The sequence below is a fragment of the Emydura macquarii genome, unplaced genomic scaffold (assembly GCF_026122565.2).
Source record: "Emydura macquarii macquarii isolate MOO-44397 ecotype Brisbane River unplaced genomic scaffold, CSIRO-AGI_Emac_v2 contig_3287, whole genome shotgun sequence".
Taxonomy (NCBI): domain Eukaryota; kingdom Metazoa; phylum Chordata; order Testudines; family Chelidae; genus Emydura; species Emydura macquarii.
Window position 1 is genome coordinate 6,853,296 of NW_027133424.1, and position 16,098 is coordinate 6,869,393.

At 42.6% G+C, this 16,098-nt stretch overlaps 1 protein-coding gene and 1 pseudogene across 2 annotated transcripts in view; both read left to right on the forward strand.

Annotated features, from left to right (window-relative positions):
- PRRX1 (paired related homeobox 1) overlaps positions 1-16,098 on the forward strand; it is a 77,221-nt gene that overhangs the window by 42,484 nt on the left and 18,639 nt on the right. The gene's annotated exons all lie outside the window — the stretch shown is intronic.
- On the forward strand, positions 9,630-9,778 carry LOC137143009 (U1 spliceosomal RNA; annotated as a pseudogene).

Here is a 16,098-nt window from a genome sequence, read left to right on the forward strand (position 1 = left end):
TCCTGGGGTCCCTTCTAGCCCTCATCTTCTGTGATTCTAGGATTATCTTTGGGCAGTTTGGTGACATCTTTCAATCTCTAGATAGCACCAGGACTTGTTCTGTTTATTCCCTCTTGTGGCTTTGCATAGTTACAATGATCGGATATTTAACTACATTCGATCTTAACTTCTGTTTCTTGTTCCTACTCTAGACATTCAAATGTATGGGTGGAAGTCTGCTAGGAGTAGGGTGACCAGCTAGCAAGTGTGAAAAATTGGGACTTTTTTTTTAGGGGGGAGGAAAGATAGTTGCGTATATAAGGCAAAGCCCTAATATCGGGATGGTCCTGATAATATCGGGGATGTCTGGTCACTCTAGCTAGGAATGATTTGTGAACTGAACAGTTCTGAGAAACATAAAGCTCTACTGGTTTCTGGATCTCAAATAGAATGATCCTGCTTTGATAAAATGGTCCTCAACAAGAAATGCGCAGCAGTAGTATGATGGTCACCATTTTGGCTGACTCATTAGGCATTGAACCGTTGACCTCCACCTAGAGAGAAAACGGTTTACATTTTATTGGCTGTTAAAATATTTCAGGTTTCTGTTACAATTTTTGTTAACATTTGTCATTTTTTGGTTTTCAAACATTGATTTTTTTTTAAACCAAAAATAAATGTTTTTTTTTTTTTTTTTTTTAGTTTTTATTTTTTAATAAGAAAAAATTTTTTAATGAAGGAATTTTGGAAAAAAACATTATTTTAAAAAATCTTCCCATACAAGAATTATTGGCATCTTTCGGTCACCTCCAGGAAATGTATCCAAGGTGCCGTACTGTCAGCCCTGGAGGCAGAAATTCTCTTTTTGCAGAACACACACAGCACTGCCTTGCCAACGTGTCTAGAAAGACCATAGCCAAAGGTGAGACCATCCAATTGTTGGCCTCTTTGATGAGACAAGTGTACTAACTGAGGGTCATCATCTACTGTGATAGTGGCTTTGTAACCAAGCTCAGGATTTGTGGCTGAGATAATCAACTCCCTGCAAATGGACCCCAAAACAGTCATTGCATGACTTTTGTTTACTGAGCCAGTGTGGTCTAGTGGTTAGAGCAGGGCTTCTATCCCTTGTTCTTCTAACAGTGTGACTTTGAGTCAGTTATTAAATCTCTTTGCTTCAATTTACTCATCTGTAAAATGGGAGTGATGATAATATGCACCTCACAGGAGTGTGGTAAATTTTTTGCCTTTAAAATGCTTTGAGATCCTTAGATTAAAATGCAACAGAAGGGCAAAGTACTATTACTGATCTGGACCAAATTTAAAGCAGAACTCTAGAGTGCAATGTTCTGTAGCTCATTACCAATCCCTTTAATCGTCCAGACTTCCAGGTTGGGGTGTCTGATATTTGTGGCTGATTAAGAGAAGCAATGGACAATTATTTGATAATATATCCATCACATGGAAGTGAAGATTATTATGTAATATTGTATAGTGTAGATTCCAACATATCACTCATTTCCCCCAATTCTCAGAAGCTCTGATAATAATTATCCTGACTCTTCTTCTGGGAATTTATAGGTTTCCATTTCTCATCCTTTGGATTTAAAATCTCTAGATAGCGGTTAGACTTTGGCAGAGGACCATTCAAAATACATTCCAAATATTCATCATTCCAAAAGGCTAAGAGACATAAGATGGAGCGATTCATTAGCTAATGTGAAATGCATTCACTGCATATTATAGGCTAAGTATACAAGTAGGGTCAGATTCTGATCTTCATTTACACCGTTGTAAATGTAGAGAATTTCAAAGAAGTCAACAGAATCACTCTGGATTTACACAGTTATAGACCCGGCCCATAACTTTGCTAATTCTGCAGAATCTTTTTATCTTGCATGAGTTGCAAGTTGAATCAAAGAAAACACACAATGTTCCTTTCACCAGTCCTGTCATTTTTCAGCTAGGACCTGCTAATCTCAGGTTACCAGTTTCAGTTAAAAGAATGAGAAACAAAGTTAGTTTTTAAAATAGCTCTAAACTCTCTAATCCCACAGACTCCGTACTCGAACAATGTTAGATAAAAAGGTCTTAATTCAGAATCCATGGAATGCAGTGCCTCTTTGGATGTTCCATTCTCGGATGAGGTATGTAGTCTGAAAGCTAATAACCAGGTTCAAGTTCTGTTGTTACTGGATCTCCTATGCCATCCTTTTTCCAGGCTTGATCAGGAGGGACCCATAAAATGCATTAGTGGTTCAGATCTGAATTTCTAAATGATTATCTGTTAATCGTTCCAAGATGCATGCATTATTTGGGGAAAATCATCTAACTGGGTCAAAATACATTTGGATATCAATGAAAGGAAAATGTCACTTTCAGAGATCTGACCATAATGTTCTTTTTCCCGTTCATTTGCATCGTCTATTTTCCCATAACATCCTGTCAATGCCGTAGATTACAGCACAATTGATCCAATCCTTGGTAACAACAACTAGCAGGATTTGGCACAGTAGGTGATCTGGAGCGGACATTCTCTAGCTGTTTGAGGTCTGCATGTTAAAATTATAAACAGATGAAATATCTATTGTGAATACCATTCTTGTTTACTGGGCATTCATATCATACAGGTCTGTGGGCCCATGTGGGCCATACGTACAAAATAACAAGTCAAAGTGAATTTCCAGATACAGGTGGGACAAGGCTGTGTAGTAATGACAGTTCCCAGCAGCAAAGCTGGGTCGCTGTGGGACCCAAACAAAGAAAGATATTCATGAATCAAACAGGATTGAATAAATCTTTGCCAGTGCAGGCTATAGAGAGCTCCGGGTGGCTTTGCAGAGCATTCTTGTTGCTGCAGAGTTTGGAAAAAGCCATTAGGAATGCACAAAATGCCAAACAATTGGTTTGCAATCTGTTGTGGGTTTTTTTTTTTAAACTCTCCTTGCAAAAATATTTTGTAGTTGCCCTGTGCAAAATGTTATTCATTTTTCCATTCTTCCCAGTTGCAGCCCACATGGATTTTTGCAGTTTTCTGAGTACAAAGTCAAAATCAGTGTTCCCCGCCACGGGCTGGCCTGTTTGAGAAAAGCTGGAAGGCACAATGGGGCAGCAACCGTGTCAGCCTCTAGCCAGTACGGCAGTATAAATGAATAATGATGATAATGGGTGAGATTCTGTGCAGCACAGAACTCACAAGTGGGGGGGTGGGGTGGGATGCAGGTTGAGCTGGATTTAAGCCACCCTTGTGCCCATCAAATCCTAAACTGCTCTCAAGAGGGTCCCCCTTCCCCCAGCCTAAAGGAGCCTGGCCTGTGGACTGTAGTGCTTCTTAGAGTCTCCATAGTGTTGCATATTCCGATCCCACCCCTTCCCTACACCAGAATTTGCAAGAGGGTCATCTGACAGCAGCATCACCTTGCAGTGCCTATGCCCAGGGAAGATATGGGACTTTAACAACCCCCTTACATAGCTCCAGCCCTTTCACGTGGTACACAGGGACCAAAGAGGGGTGAGGATCTTGCATAATAATCTGTAAAAACGAACATGCTATATTCTGTTATACTGGACAAATGTAAATGATGGACAGGTACCCTCCACATGTTCTGCTTTTTATGAGTCTGATCCAAGGATGACGGGTTAAATTCTGCCTTGATATGCATCACATGCAGTCCATTAACTTCAGTGGGCTCCCTCAAGATTTAAGGGGGCCAAGGATGGCCTGATGGTTTTTTGCTGGTTTTCCCCAGGGTGCAATTTAAAATCAGACAGGTTTTAGATGCCCTCCTTCCTCAAGTCATATGCATTATAGCCTTTAAATAAGGAGAAAGAGATCGCTAAAAATTCACCGAGCCAGAGATGTTGCATATTTCCAACTAGTTTTATGAGGACTCCAGGAATTCTGGAATGCTTTCCCACCTAGCACAGCTCCTCCACTAAAGTGTGAGATTGAGTGAGGCCTGGAGCATACTCCCAAGGTAACAGATATGAAATAATGTTCCCTAAGTTAGTTTTACTAGAGTTTTATTCTTCCAGTGGTAAATATATAGATACACACACACACAACAAGCAGTTTGGTCCCTGACACGCCAGAGATCATTAGGAATACTCCATGTTTTTCTGTTCATTTCTTTTTACATTATGACTTAGAGGTCTCCTATGGCTTTAAAAGTGTGCACAGCTGCAAAATGTTTGTGGGTTTTGTCCAATTAAAATGATCAGCCAGGCACTTCTTACTCTTGCCCAAAACAAGTAGAAAGGTGTATAAGTGCAGGAAATAGAGGGCACTAGGTAAAATTAAAGGGGCAGCAACTTTAAAAGAGATACATGGAAATACTTTTTGATGCATTGTATAATTGCTCTGTGGCACTGTAAACTTCCCCTGGCATGGGTGGGGGTTGGTGGCCCTCCCTCGCCGTCAATCTCTGCCATCCACACCTCCCAACACCTGTGGCCTGTGGGGAGTTCTAGCAAAAAGGGGGAAGTTAGCGGTTCTGTATCTCTTCAGGCCCACCAACCGTCAGACGGGGCGATTCAGTCAGTTGGGGCCCGAACCCACCGTTGGGGCAGGGTGGGGCAGGTCAAATAGGAGGCTTCAAGCCCTCCTGAGGTGAGCACACAGTTCACAGTCCAAGTCCTCAGGCAGGGCAGGGCCGGCAGAAGGGAACAGTCTCTGGCACTTGGTAGGGTGATCACCCCTAGGTCGAGGTAGGAAGGGGGGAGGGGAACACAGGCCCACCCGACTCCTCTGCGTCCCAGCCCAGGGCCCTGGCAGTGATGGGTTGAGTCAGCGGGGCTCCAGCTGAAATGCACTGACTCGGCTACAGGCCATAATGCTGCTGGATGGGTGTCTGGCTTCCCTGGGCTCCTTCCTTCACCCCTGTCCCTAGAGTACCTTGTCCCCCGAGTCATCCTCAGTCTCCTCGGGGTGACTCTGCCAGAGGGAGGTTCCAGAACCCTTTGGCCTCATCAATTGACGGCAGGTCCAGCAGCTCCTCGGAGCCATCCACGGAGGGCAGCTCCTCCACATCACAAGGGCCAGGTACCTCCTCGGGTTTGCAGGGGCTTGGCATCTTGGGCAACTCCTCCAGGTCGCAAGGCCCAGGGGTCTCCTCTGGCTCGCAGGGCTCAGGTATCTCCAGCAGGTCCTCAGGGCCCCAGCTAGTTGGCAACTCTGGCAACCTCTCCTCCATGTAACGGTAACAGCCAGGCCCCAACACCAAGGGAGAGACGTCCTTCTCCCTCAGCTGCCTTCTCCCCACTGAGCTGGGAGGCCTGCCCTTTATACTTCCTGGATCCTGCCCCGCCTCTCTGCTTCTAAAAAGGGGGGTGTGAACTTCCAGGTTCCGCCCCCCCAGTGGGGGTTTGGCCCTTCCTCACCGTCAATCCCCGAGGGAGACCACACCTCCCGATGCCTACAGGCACTTACTGCTTTTGAATACTGATGAGGCAAATTGATTAATAAACTTTCCTTGTGAGAAGGATATTTCCTAATAGCCTTCTCCGTGGTATTTTGCCCCATCTTCTGAAGCAGCTGCTGCTGGCCACCACGGGAGATGAGATACCAGACCTAATGATCACTCATTGGGGTCAAGAAGGAATAGAACGCTAACCCATTGATGATACAGGAGTTTGCACAAGGAATGAACAGAAAGAGAGTTTTAGAGGGGAAACGAAAAAGTTGTTTTGGAGTGAAACCAGACTGTGACAGATAAAGAAAACAGGTAGGCAGACATGTAGCAAGAGGAAGTGAAAATGGAGTGAAGGCACTTTTTAAACCACGTTATACAATGTGTGATTTCAAACCATTGCACTAAGTGACGTAAGGATTTTCGGTTATAAAGAGATCAGAAGACATGATTGAGGGGATGGTGGAACAGATGGCCAGAGATGCAGACATTGTAAACTGGATTTGAAGCATGAGAAGTATTTTGCACAGGCTTATCTTTACACTCTTGAGTCATGTTATAGACTTCAATGTTAAATGTATGTGTAAGTTTTTGCAGGGTCAGGGCCTTGTGAATGTAAGCTGGGCGATGGACCTCAGATTTGTATAAATAAGGGAGGGGATAATGTGTATTGATTTTGTGATAATACTGCTGGCTTTGATGTGTTTTTGCATAGTATTATATCACTGTGTGTTCTTTAATAGCTATGATGACATGGACCAGTGATTTGGGGTGTGTTGACCAGTCACAAACACAATAGAGGGTCTACATTGCAGTCGGACATGTGATTGCAGCTTGGCTAAAAATAACTGTGTGCTAGCTACACCTGTGGTAGCATGACTAAAGGTAGCCCTGGAGATGCAAGGCCACCAGTTTCAGCAATGCAACTACACGCCCAGGGTACCCGGTGGACTTGCACATCTTGCGCCGAAGCCTGTCCAGTCACTCTACACTGCTATTTTTTGCTGTATTAGCGCATGTAAACCTAGCATAAGTACATCTACTGGAGCTGCAATTGCATGTCAGACTGCAGCATAGACAGGCCAGAGGTTCATAGTTTATAGAGTCAGGGGACCATGGTGATCATTTAGCTACGTGCTGCAATCACATCTCTGACAGAAGTGTCAATCTAGTGGAATTGGAAAAGGTGCAGAAAAGGGCAACAGAAATGATTAGAGGTAAGGAACAGTTTCTATATGAGGAGAGATTAATAAGACTGGGACTTTTCAGCTTGGAAAAGAGCTGATGAAGGGGGGATATTGTAGAGGTCTATAAAATCATGACTGGTGTGGAGAAAATAAGTAAGGAAGTGTTATTTATTCCTTCTCATAACACAAGAACTAAGGGTCACCAAATGAAATTAGTAGGCAGCAGGTTTAAAATGAACAAAAGGAAGTATTCCTTCACACAATGCACGGCCAACTTGTGGAACTCCTTGCCAGAGGATGTTGTGAAGGCTAAGACTATAAGGGGGGTTCAAAAAAGAACTAGATAAGTTCCTGAAGGATAGGTCCATCAATAGCTATTAGCCAGGATGGACAAGGATGAAAAACCATGCTCTGAAATATCCCTAGCCTCTGTTTGCCAGCAGTTGAATGCATGACAGGGGATGGGTCACTTGATGATTACTTGTTCTCTTCATTCCCTCTGAAACACCTGGCATTGGTCACTGTTGGAAGACAGGATAATGGGCTAGATGAACCATTTTTGTTTTGAATGAAAAATATAACATGTGCTTTCCAAACTTACCTTCCTTTCTATTTTGAGTACAGGTGAATTTTCTGAAAATGAACTAGTAAATCTGTTAATTACTTTGAGTTAAATTAATTATAAAGTGTGTCCTTTCAGACATTTAGTATCTGATCCAGTCTTTTCTTGATCTCAAATTACTTTAAAAATGGTATAATGTAGATCCAAACTTTCCATATAGTTAAAATCAGTTAAAGTCTTGTGCACAGGCTATATCTTAAAAAAAAAAAAAAAAAATTCAGCTTGTAAGAAATTTTTGTTTTTAACAATGGTGGTGTGCCATGGAGGGGAGGGAGGAAGTGTGAGAATATTTGATGTGTTTTTAAAAGTCGGTACAACCTAATCTGGGATCACAAATATTAAACTGTCTTAATTATAATTAGACACACAAGGTGGGCGAAGTAACCTTGTTTATTGGAGTAACTCCTGTTGGGGAAAGAGACAAGCTTTCAAGATTAGAGAGAGTTCTTCTTCAGGTTTGGGAAAGGTTGTCAGTGCCAGAGCTATACACAAGGTGGACCAGACGAGGAGTTAATTCATGTTGCAAGAGCCCGTTCAAAGGAGGGTTAGTGGGTTACAGATTATTGTAATGAGCCATAAATCCAGCATGAAAATGATGGTTTTTGGTGTCTAGCTGAGTTATGAATTTAAGTTCCTAGACTCATCTTTTCAAGGTGTTGGGGAGGTTTCCTTTGAGGATGAGGACTCAAAGGTCATATATGGAGTGATCACTTTATGAAAAGTGTCCACCCACCTGTGATTTTATCTTTTATCATTTCCCTCTGAGTTCATTCCAGACAGCAGTCATTGTCTTGCTTCACCCATCATTATATGCAATGCTGTTGTAGCTGGGTCGGTCCCAGGATAATAGTGAGACAAGGTGGGTGAGGTAAGATCTTTTATTGGACCGTTGGTGGAAGCTTGTCTCTCTCACCAACAGAAGTTCGTCCAATAAAAGATAATTACTTCACTTATCTTGTCTTGCTTCATCCACACAGTTATTGGGGCATTTAGTGCATGCGATGAGGTACACCACCTGTTGTAATAAGCATGTGTAGGACACATGGATCCTGAAAGGTGTGTGGTGGGGGTATTGATCATCATAGCCGTGGAGATATTTCTTCAGGTTTTGCATCTGTTGTTATGACAGAGACTGGTGCCACTTTGAATTGGTGTGTCCTGGTCTGTTGGGAGCTTGCTTCTGATGATGAGTTTGGGGGTCGTTTGAAGGCCAGAAGAGGAGCTTTAGGAATGATTTCTTTCATAATATGGTCCCCATTGAGTATAATTGTAATTGTTTAATGATACACCCTAAGGGTTCCAGTGTGGGGTGGTAGGTGACTTCTAGGGGTGTGCGGTTCGGTGGTTTTGGGATTTCTTTTAATTATAGTTGTGTGTTCATTGCATTGTGTCACTCCAGGGCAGAGTTAAGATTGTGTGGGTCATTTAACTGGGCATTTCTTATCTTAACAAATTCATATTTCTTGTAAGTGTAACTTTAACTCTTAGTTTCCAGAGTTTACAATGCTTGGTTTGGGGTAACTGAAAAAATCTTTTAATGATTTTTACCCTTGAGTTATGAATGTATAACATTAATTCCATCTTAACATCATATTTTGTCTGGGAATATATATAATATATAAAACAGGGGGCTTTGTACTTCCAAAGAGGTGTTTAGAAGGATATTTTGAGCACATTTGAGAGCAAATCCTTACCTGTTTGGGTGTCTTCTTCCCTGTTCTCCTCTCTATGCCCATACCTACCAGCTGCCTTTCCAGTTCTAACTTTGCTACTGCTGTTGCTGGGAAATAGAAGATCCACACCCTAAGCAAATGGAATATTGGTATCTGTGGGATAATGTAGCTTTTAAACACCGTACGGAAAGTCAGCTAGCTAGCTATAAATCTACTGTGAAGAATTTAGAAAGGAAATTGGCAACTGTTGCGCCGTCATTTGCACCGCCGATTTCTAACACCGGTGAATTTATTTCAAAAATCTATCCTTCTCTTACTAATCCTCTGCCTTACAATGAAAAGAATTTACAAGCAGGGAAAGCAGGGGAGGAGGATTGGCCACCACCTCCTTGCTGTGTGTTTGAGGGAGAGGGAGAGTTTAAGACTCGAGAGGAATCCTCATTTTCCCCTACCGCACCCCCTGGTATTACTCCCAGACTGTCAGGTAAGCCTGTCAGTAAGGGAACTAGAGCTCAGGTTCATCGCAGACTTGATGAAGAGCCTTCCTTTTCTGATTTGTCTCCTAAATTTTCTATTCCTACTGTTCAAGCTCCATTAAGAACTTATCCTGTCCCTATTGGAGATGGAAGCATTCAGGAATCTCTTGTTCACATTCCCTTTGCTCTACAAGATCTGCTCTTATGGCAACAGAGCACGCCACGTTTACGTGATGATCCAGAAATAGTGTATAAAAAGTTTAAAATTATTTTTTCTACTTATAGTACTTACCTGGCAGGGGAGACACCATGATCACGAAGGTGGTTTTCCCAGGGCGAGGCTCATCCATTGCACTGCGGGTGTGGATCTTCTATTAACCCCGTCAAACACTGCAGTTTATCTAAATCAAAGGTACCTTCCTGTGGCCATTGTTTACTAGAATCTCCAAAAAAACAACCTGGCCATATCATTTTACATAACAAAATTAAGCGCTTTACAGACAAACCCTTAGAACCTGGAATAGACTTAAAATTTTTAACCATATAGTCCAAAGGACTCCCAGGGATGGGAGAAAATTGCCCCGCATCCATAACTGGGTTTCTGATCAGAAGTTGCTCACCAACTCTCACCCACACCGGGGATTACAGATTGGAATTATAAAATTGCTCACCAACTCTCACCCACACAGGGAATTACAGATTGGAATTATAACAGTAGACTTTGCTAATAAAATAAACAAGGGACTTTACCTTATCGCCTCCCCGCCGTCTCAGCTCCCTAGACGTTATCCCAATAGGTGAATTCACCTGGTGCCGGCTGAGTTGTTCAGTGGAGCCGGGACGAGGAGGATGCACGCTAGGCGTGTCCCATCTGGGGTGCCAATTTGTGGAAGAACCCAAACTCAGGGGTCCTTATTTACAAATCCATTGCCCACCGGATAGTCCAGAATTAGCCAAACAACAGATTAGCAAAGTCAGATTTTTATTCTTTACGTAAAGAAGGTGGTCCCTTCAAATGTAAGGAACGACCCTACTTACAAAAAACTGATTGTTTTTATAGGGTGGTATAAACAAGTCTTTATACGTCAGAGTTTCCATGGTCATACATACTAAAAAATATTATCTAGGAATTTTCTAGCTGAGTACTTGCAACTTTCCTTATCTAAGTTACAAGGTCTTTCTCTGCATTCCACCCCTACTGGCGTCTAGGCCTCTTAACTATTTCATTACTTCAAAACATTCTAAGATTAAATAACTGCTAAAAAGACATTTTCCATCTCAGGCTTTTTACAGCCATTTCTAAAATCAGTTCTCAGCAGACACAGAGACCCCATCTTCTTTTCCCTTCACAGGAGACACGTCCCTGTGAGTAGGGCGTGAGTGAGACAGGAAGAGCAAATGACCCTCAACAAAGTCATGATGAAATTGACCGTACGCCAAATGCACAAATCGTCCAATGCACAAATTAAACAATCTGAAGAACAGAGAAATTTTCCATTGTAGCGATCTTAGGGGTTAGTGATAGCAATAAAAAGTAGACATTTTCAGGTGGAAAAGTGATCTTCAGATTGACATAATCCCTTGCAGGTTGCAATTGAAACCTTAACTTTGGCATTTCCTGACCATTGAATGTTTGAAGATGTTTTCTTAAAGTGGCTTTTTGATAGAATATTATATCAATTCACATGAGGATTTTTTTTTCCAGCTTCACTGACTCGCAAAGCAACTCAAACACATATGCACTATGTGCCCCAAACTGGCACTGCCTCTCCAGAATTTGTCTGTGTTAATGGTTTTTGCCTTCAGCACCTTGTAATGGGAAAAGTAACTTCTGTTGATAATTTGGAGTTGCATAGATTGCTACCTTGCTGTTAAGATGACTTTCCATATATCTCTGTCAATTTATTTCCCTAAACAAACCCAATGCTAGTTTTTAATTCCTTTTCTCAGCCCTTTCCCCCTGTAAATTCCCTTTTATGTAGTGTGTCAAACTTAGGTCCAGTGTGTTGGGAAGATTTTTTTGCCAGGTATTTCAATTATAAAAGGAAATGTCACTAGGAGAAAGCAAGGACACCATCCTGCAAAGAGTTATGACCACATACAAAGTTACTTTGGCAAGGAAGTAAGTTGCTCAAAAATTTTCCATCAGAACTTTTTTGGGGGGGTATGGAAAATTTGGATTTTGACTAGATGAAAATTTTCACAGGAAGTATCTGTTTTCCTCAACAACAACAAAAGTTACTTTTTTCCATTGGAAAACACAAAACCTGAGGGTTTTTTGGCTTTTGGCTGAAAACTTTCAGTTTTTCTTTTGTCTACAAAAAGTCCGTTTTCCACTAAACAAACCCAACCCATTTTCCTCCCAACTCTAGTTGGTCAGACTCAATGTTGGGTTATTATCCAGTATTTTGAGGCCTGGGAATATATTTCAATGCTCTTGTTTTCTTGCTGGAATTACTCATTAAGCTTCCAGTTTACATGATTGATGTGAAAAATCTTTCCTGGCATATCCTACATTTTGTGGTTGTCTCTGGTTGAAAGAGCCTCATTCTCTCCTGGGATTCAATCAAACTGTTTAGTTTCAACTTGGATTTGATTATTGTGTTTATAATAATCCACACTGGGGCTATTTCTAAATAATTCCTCTTTTGCCTCAACTTCTGATATTTGTATAATTGCAGTGGATGCAGCACCCAACAGCAGACAGAACCCCATTGTGCATGGTGCTGTACAAAGATAAAGTGAGGTGCAATCCCTGACTCAAAGAGTTTACTCTCAGGATCCCGGGTGAACTGCCGTGTCAGATGACTTGAGGTAGAACATCCCATGTGTGCAACCTCTCTGGATTGTGGGTCACAGAGAGCAGCCAGATTACAGCCGCCACCAGGTGGCAGTGTAGGGATGTTGATTGCATGATAGGCCTCCAGACTTGGATTTGAGTCCTGCCAATCCTTCCACTTACAATCAAAATAACAGCAAACGTTAACACAAAAATATTGTATATTATTATAGTGCTTGTCTCTCTCATATTTACCCTCTTTCTATTTTCTCATCTCAGTCTCTCTCTCTATGGTATTTATACAGCCCCTATCACCACAATATCCCAGCACCTCACAACACCCCTGTGAGATCAGGCACTATTATCTCCATTGGGGGGCTGAGGCATATAGAGAATACATGATCTGCCCCAGGCTACACAGGAAGAGTATGGCAGAACAGGGAATTCAATCCATGTCTTAGGCTAGTGACCTAACCCGTGGATGATCCTTTCTCCTTCTTTTAGCATGTGCTGAATAAACCTGGACAGCAAAACCCTGTCCTGCCATCTAGATCTAGGCAGGTGTCTACCCTGCAACGTTCTCCTCTTCCCCTCTGGAGGTCTGTCCCTGGATCCAGTCTGGAGATGGGACAGAGGTGGATACTTGGCGGGCTGGCATCCAAGAGGCTTGAGCCTTGGAGAATGTGAACCAAACCGAGCCACAATGCATTTCCTGTATCTGAACTACCAGGACGCAGCGCTCAGATGGAAGGCTTTGGTTTTGACCCTTCTCTGTGGGAAGAGACAAAGAGTCAGGAAAAGAAATGCTGTTTTCCAGCATCCAAAAAGGCGTTCCAGGCAATGAAATAGTGACAGTGCTGGGAGGGGAAATAGAAATCAAGGTGGGTGAGATTTTTCAAAGCTGCCTAAGGGATTTAGCCACTCAGCTCTCATTGACATTATTGGGAGTTGTATGGCTAAACCTCCTATTCATCTCTGTCCCTGTAATTAACCCAAGCTTGCGGTCAAGGGAAGCCTCCAACATTTGGCTTCACTGCCTAGCAATGTGAGTCCAGATACTTCTCTTAATGGGGTGTTGATGGTAGGGGTGAATTAGCCAGCGGTGACCTTCACGTGAGTCACTGCAATATAACGTTTGCTCATAAATTTCCATTCAGTGCCTACACTGAGTTGCCTTTTATTGACCTTTGTTTTTTAGATGCCGTCTGTTCTGAGTGAGCTGTGAATCACTGGCATCTCACTTCACTCCAGGAAGAACCAAGCAAATTTGCAATGATGCTTTTGGGGTTGTTGGCAGGATGTGTGCTTATTCTTTGGAATTTTTCAGGCCTCATCCTTTGTTCTTCCTCTCCCCATAGCATTGCACTCATGATTCCTCATGTGTAACAGTTATACAGGAATGCTGGACTGGATCAGACCCGCTGTCTACCTAGTCCAACATCCTGTTTCTGAGAGTGGCCAGTTCCAGATGTTTCAGAGGATGAGATGTGAAGCCCCAAGAGAGCCTTGAGGAGTTAGTTTGGTTATAGCAGGAAATGAGAAAGCAATGATCCAATGGTCCAGCTCCTCAAAGATATTTAGGTGCCTAACTCTCATTGAAGTCAACATTTTCAGCATCTTGGGACTGATCTATACACAATTTAGCCTCTGATTTGTGACCCCTTAATATGGACACTGTTGAATCTCATTAAGAGAGGCAGTGGAGTGGAGTCCTAGACTGGCACGCAGAAGACCTGGGTTCCATTCCCAGCTCTGCTACTGGCCTCCTGGGTGACCTTTGGCAAGTCACAGTGCCTCTTTGCTCAGTTTCCCCTCTGTAAAATGGGGATAATGATACTGACTTCCTTTATAATGTGCTTTGGGAACTATGATGAGAAGCACGCTATAAGAGCTAACCCAATTTTAGAAGGCCCACACTAGAGTTTGTACCAATTTCATCTTAGTCAGCCACCTTTCTAGCTAACCCATATGCCTATCAGAATTAATAGAAGCCAATGGTTTCTCCTCTCAGCTATACTGGTGTAAATTGGGAATATTTCCACTGAAGTCAGTGCAGGCACGCTAATATAAAACTCCTCTAAGTGGAAGAGAAATAGGTCCATTGTGTCTAGAAATGACCAACCAAGATATAAAAATGGGGAGACACTTCATCCTGATATCATCGGAACAAAGGACCTGCTGTACAGCACTGGATCAGTGGGTCATCTACTGCTGTATCCTGACTCCTGACCTGGCCAAAAATTGATGCTTCAAAGGAAAGTGAAAAGCCAATAATGCACTTCTCTAGTGGAGAATTGCTGTATGGGGGAGGAGGGGACAGGATGAGGGGGAATTATTTCCTGCCTTTGGAATTGAAGCGAGTTGGGACCTTTTTCAACAAAACTTTTTTTGTCAAATTCTCAATTTGTTGAAACAGAACCTTCTAGCAAGAAAGGGTCAGTTTTGATGAATTTCTCAACTTGAATGTTTTTTGAAAGAAATCTTCAGAATGGTTGACACATTCCATTTCTGCATTGACAAAATGAAACGCGTTGGCTTTCCCATTCAGCACGACCTTTGCATTTCAAAATTTAAGCTAATTCTGGTACAATTTTAACAAATAAATTAATTAAAGTGGTAGAAATAATAGAAATGAAAGATTCCAAAATGATCAAAACAAAATATTTAGATTCCTCTGCTGATATATATATATATATTTTTTTTCTTTTTAAATTTTTTTTTTCAGATTTTCGATTGATGGAAAATTTTCAAAATTTCAAATTTTTGTCCCGATTCAGGACAGGAAATATTTCTGAAATCTTGAAAAAGTTCATGGGATGAGAAAACCATTTCCTGACCAGCTCTACTTAGAATATAGATTTCATGGTCAGTAGGGTCCCACATAGAGCAATGAGTCTGAGGTAGGGTAACAAAAACATAGGCTCCCTGGTATGCTGAGCTAAACTGTCCTGTTTAGGAGGAAGATCAAGCACTTAGAGGAGGAGTCCATCGAGGGTATAGGGGGAGAGATATCCTCAGGTGGTAGGGATGCGCAGTTGAAGTATGTGTGGATCTAAGTTCCCTTATTCTTCATCCTTAGGCGTTTGCAGACCTCAAAACCTGCCCATACGGGCAACGAGCTAGAACCTGACCTCAAACTCCTCCTTCTGCTGGGTGCTTAAAGCACAAGGACGTACTGGGCCATCACCACAATGTGATGAAATTTGCCTCAATGTAGCTCCATGAATGTTGTGATCCAAACATCCTGATATTGTGGTCAAGCTATGCCTGCCAAACTCCTAGCAACTCAGGTCAGTTCAGGAGGCTGGGGGTACGTGTGATTCATCAGGTGGGGTTCAAAATCCTTCCCAAACTCCCCACAGGGCCCTTCACCAAACAGTCCAGCTCAGGTCCCAGTCTCTTGGGTTTGCCACCTGAAGAGAGAGATGGTATCATGTGGCCACAGGCCCAAGCCCCTGTCAGCAGTGCTGCTGATTGGAAACAGCTGCCTGGTTCCAAACAGACATACTGAAAAAAAAAGAGCCAACCTGACCCTTTACAGACAACTTACACTGAGCCTTCAGACCTCCTGAGCGCTGCCCATCGTTTGTGGGCACTGTACTAGAGTTCCTCTGTGGGGATTATGTTCCCTTGCCCTTACTTTGGGCCCAATCCAGCACCCACTGGAGTCAATGGAAAGACTCCCTGATCTGACCCCCTTATCCTCTGCTGACCCTGTATTAATAGAGACCCTCATTTGGATTCCAGAGGAAGTTGACAGAGCAGACAACAGCTGTAAGTTTGACATCACCAAAAAAGCCAGCTATTTCAGGCTTTGTATTGGCACTTTCAATTTTCATGGACAGTTTTAATGCCACCAGAAACCATTTGTGGAGCCAAGAAACCCCAGCAGCTGGTCTTGTAGTATTTCTATTGTCTGCTTCTTCGTATGATATCAACCCCATAACTGGCTGCCCGGGAGGCTGAAATAAACC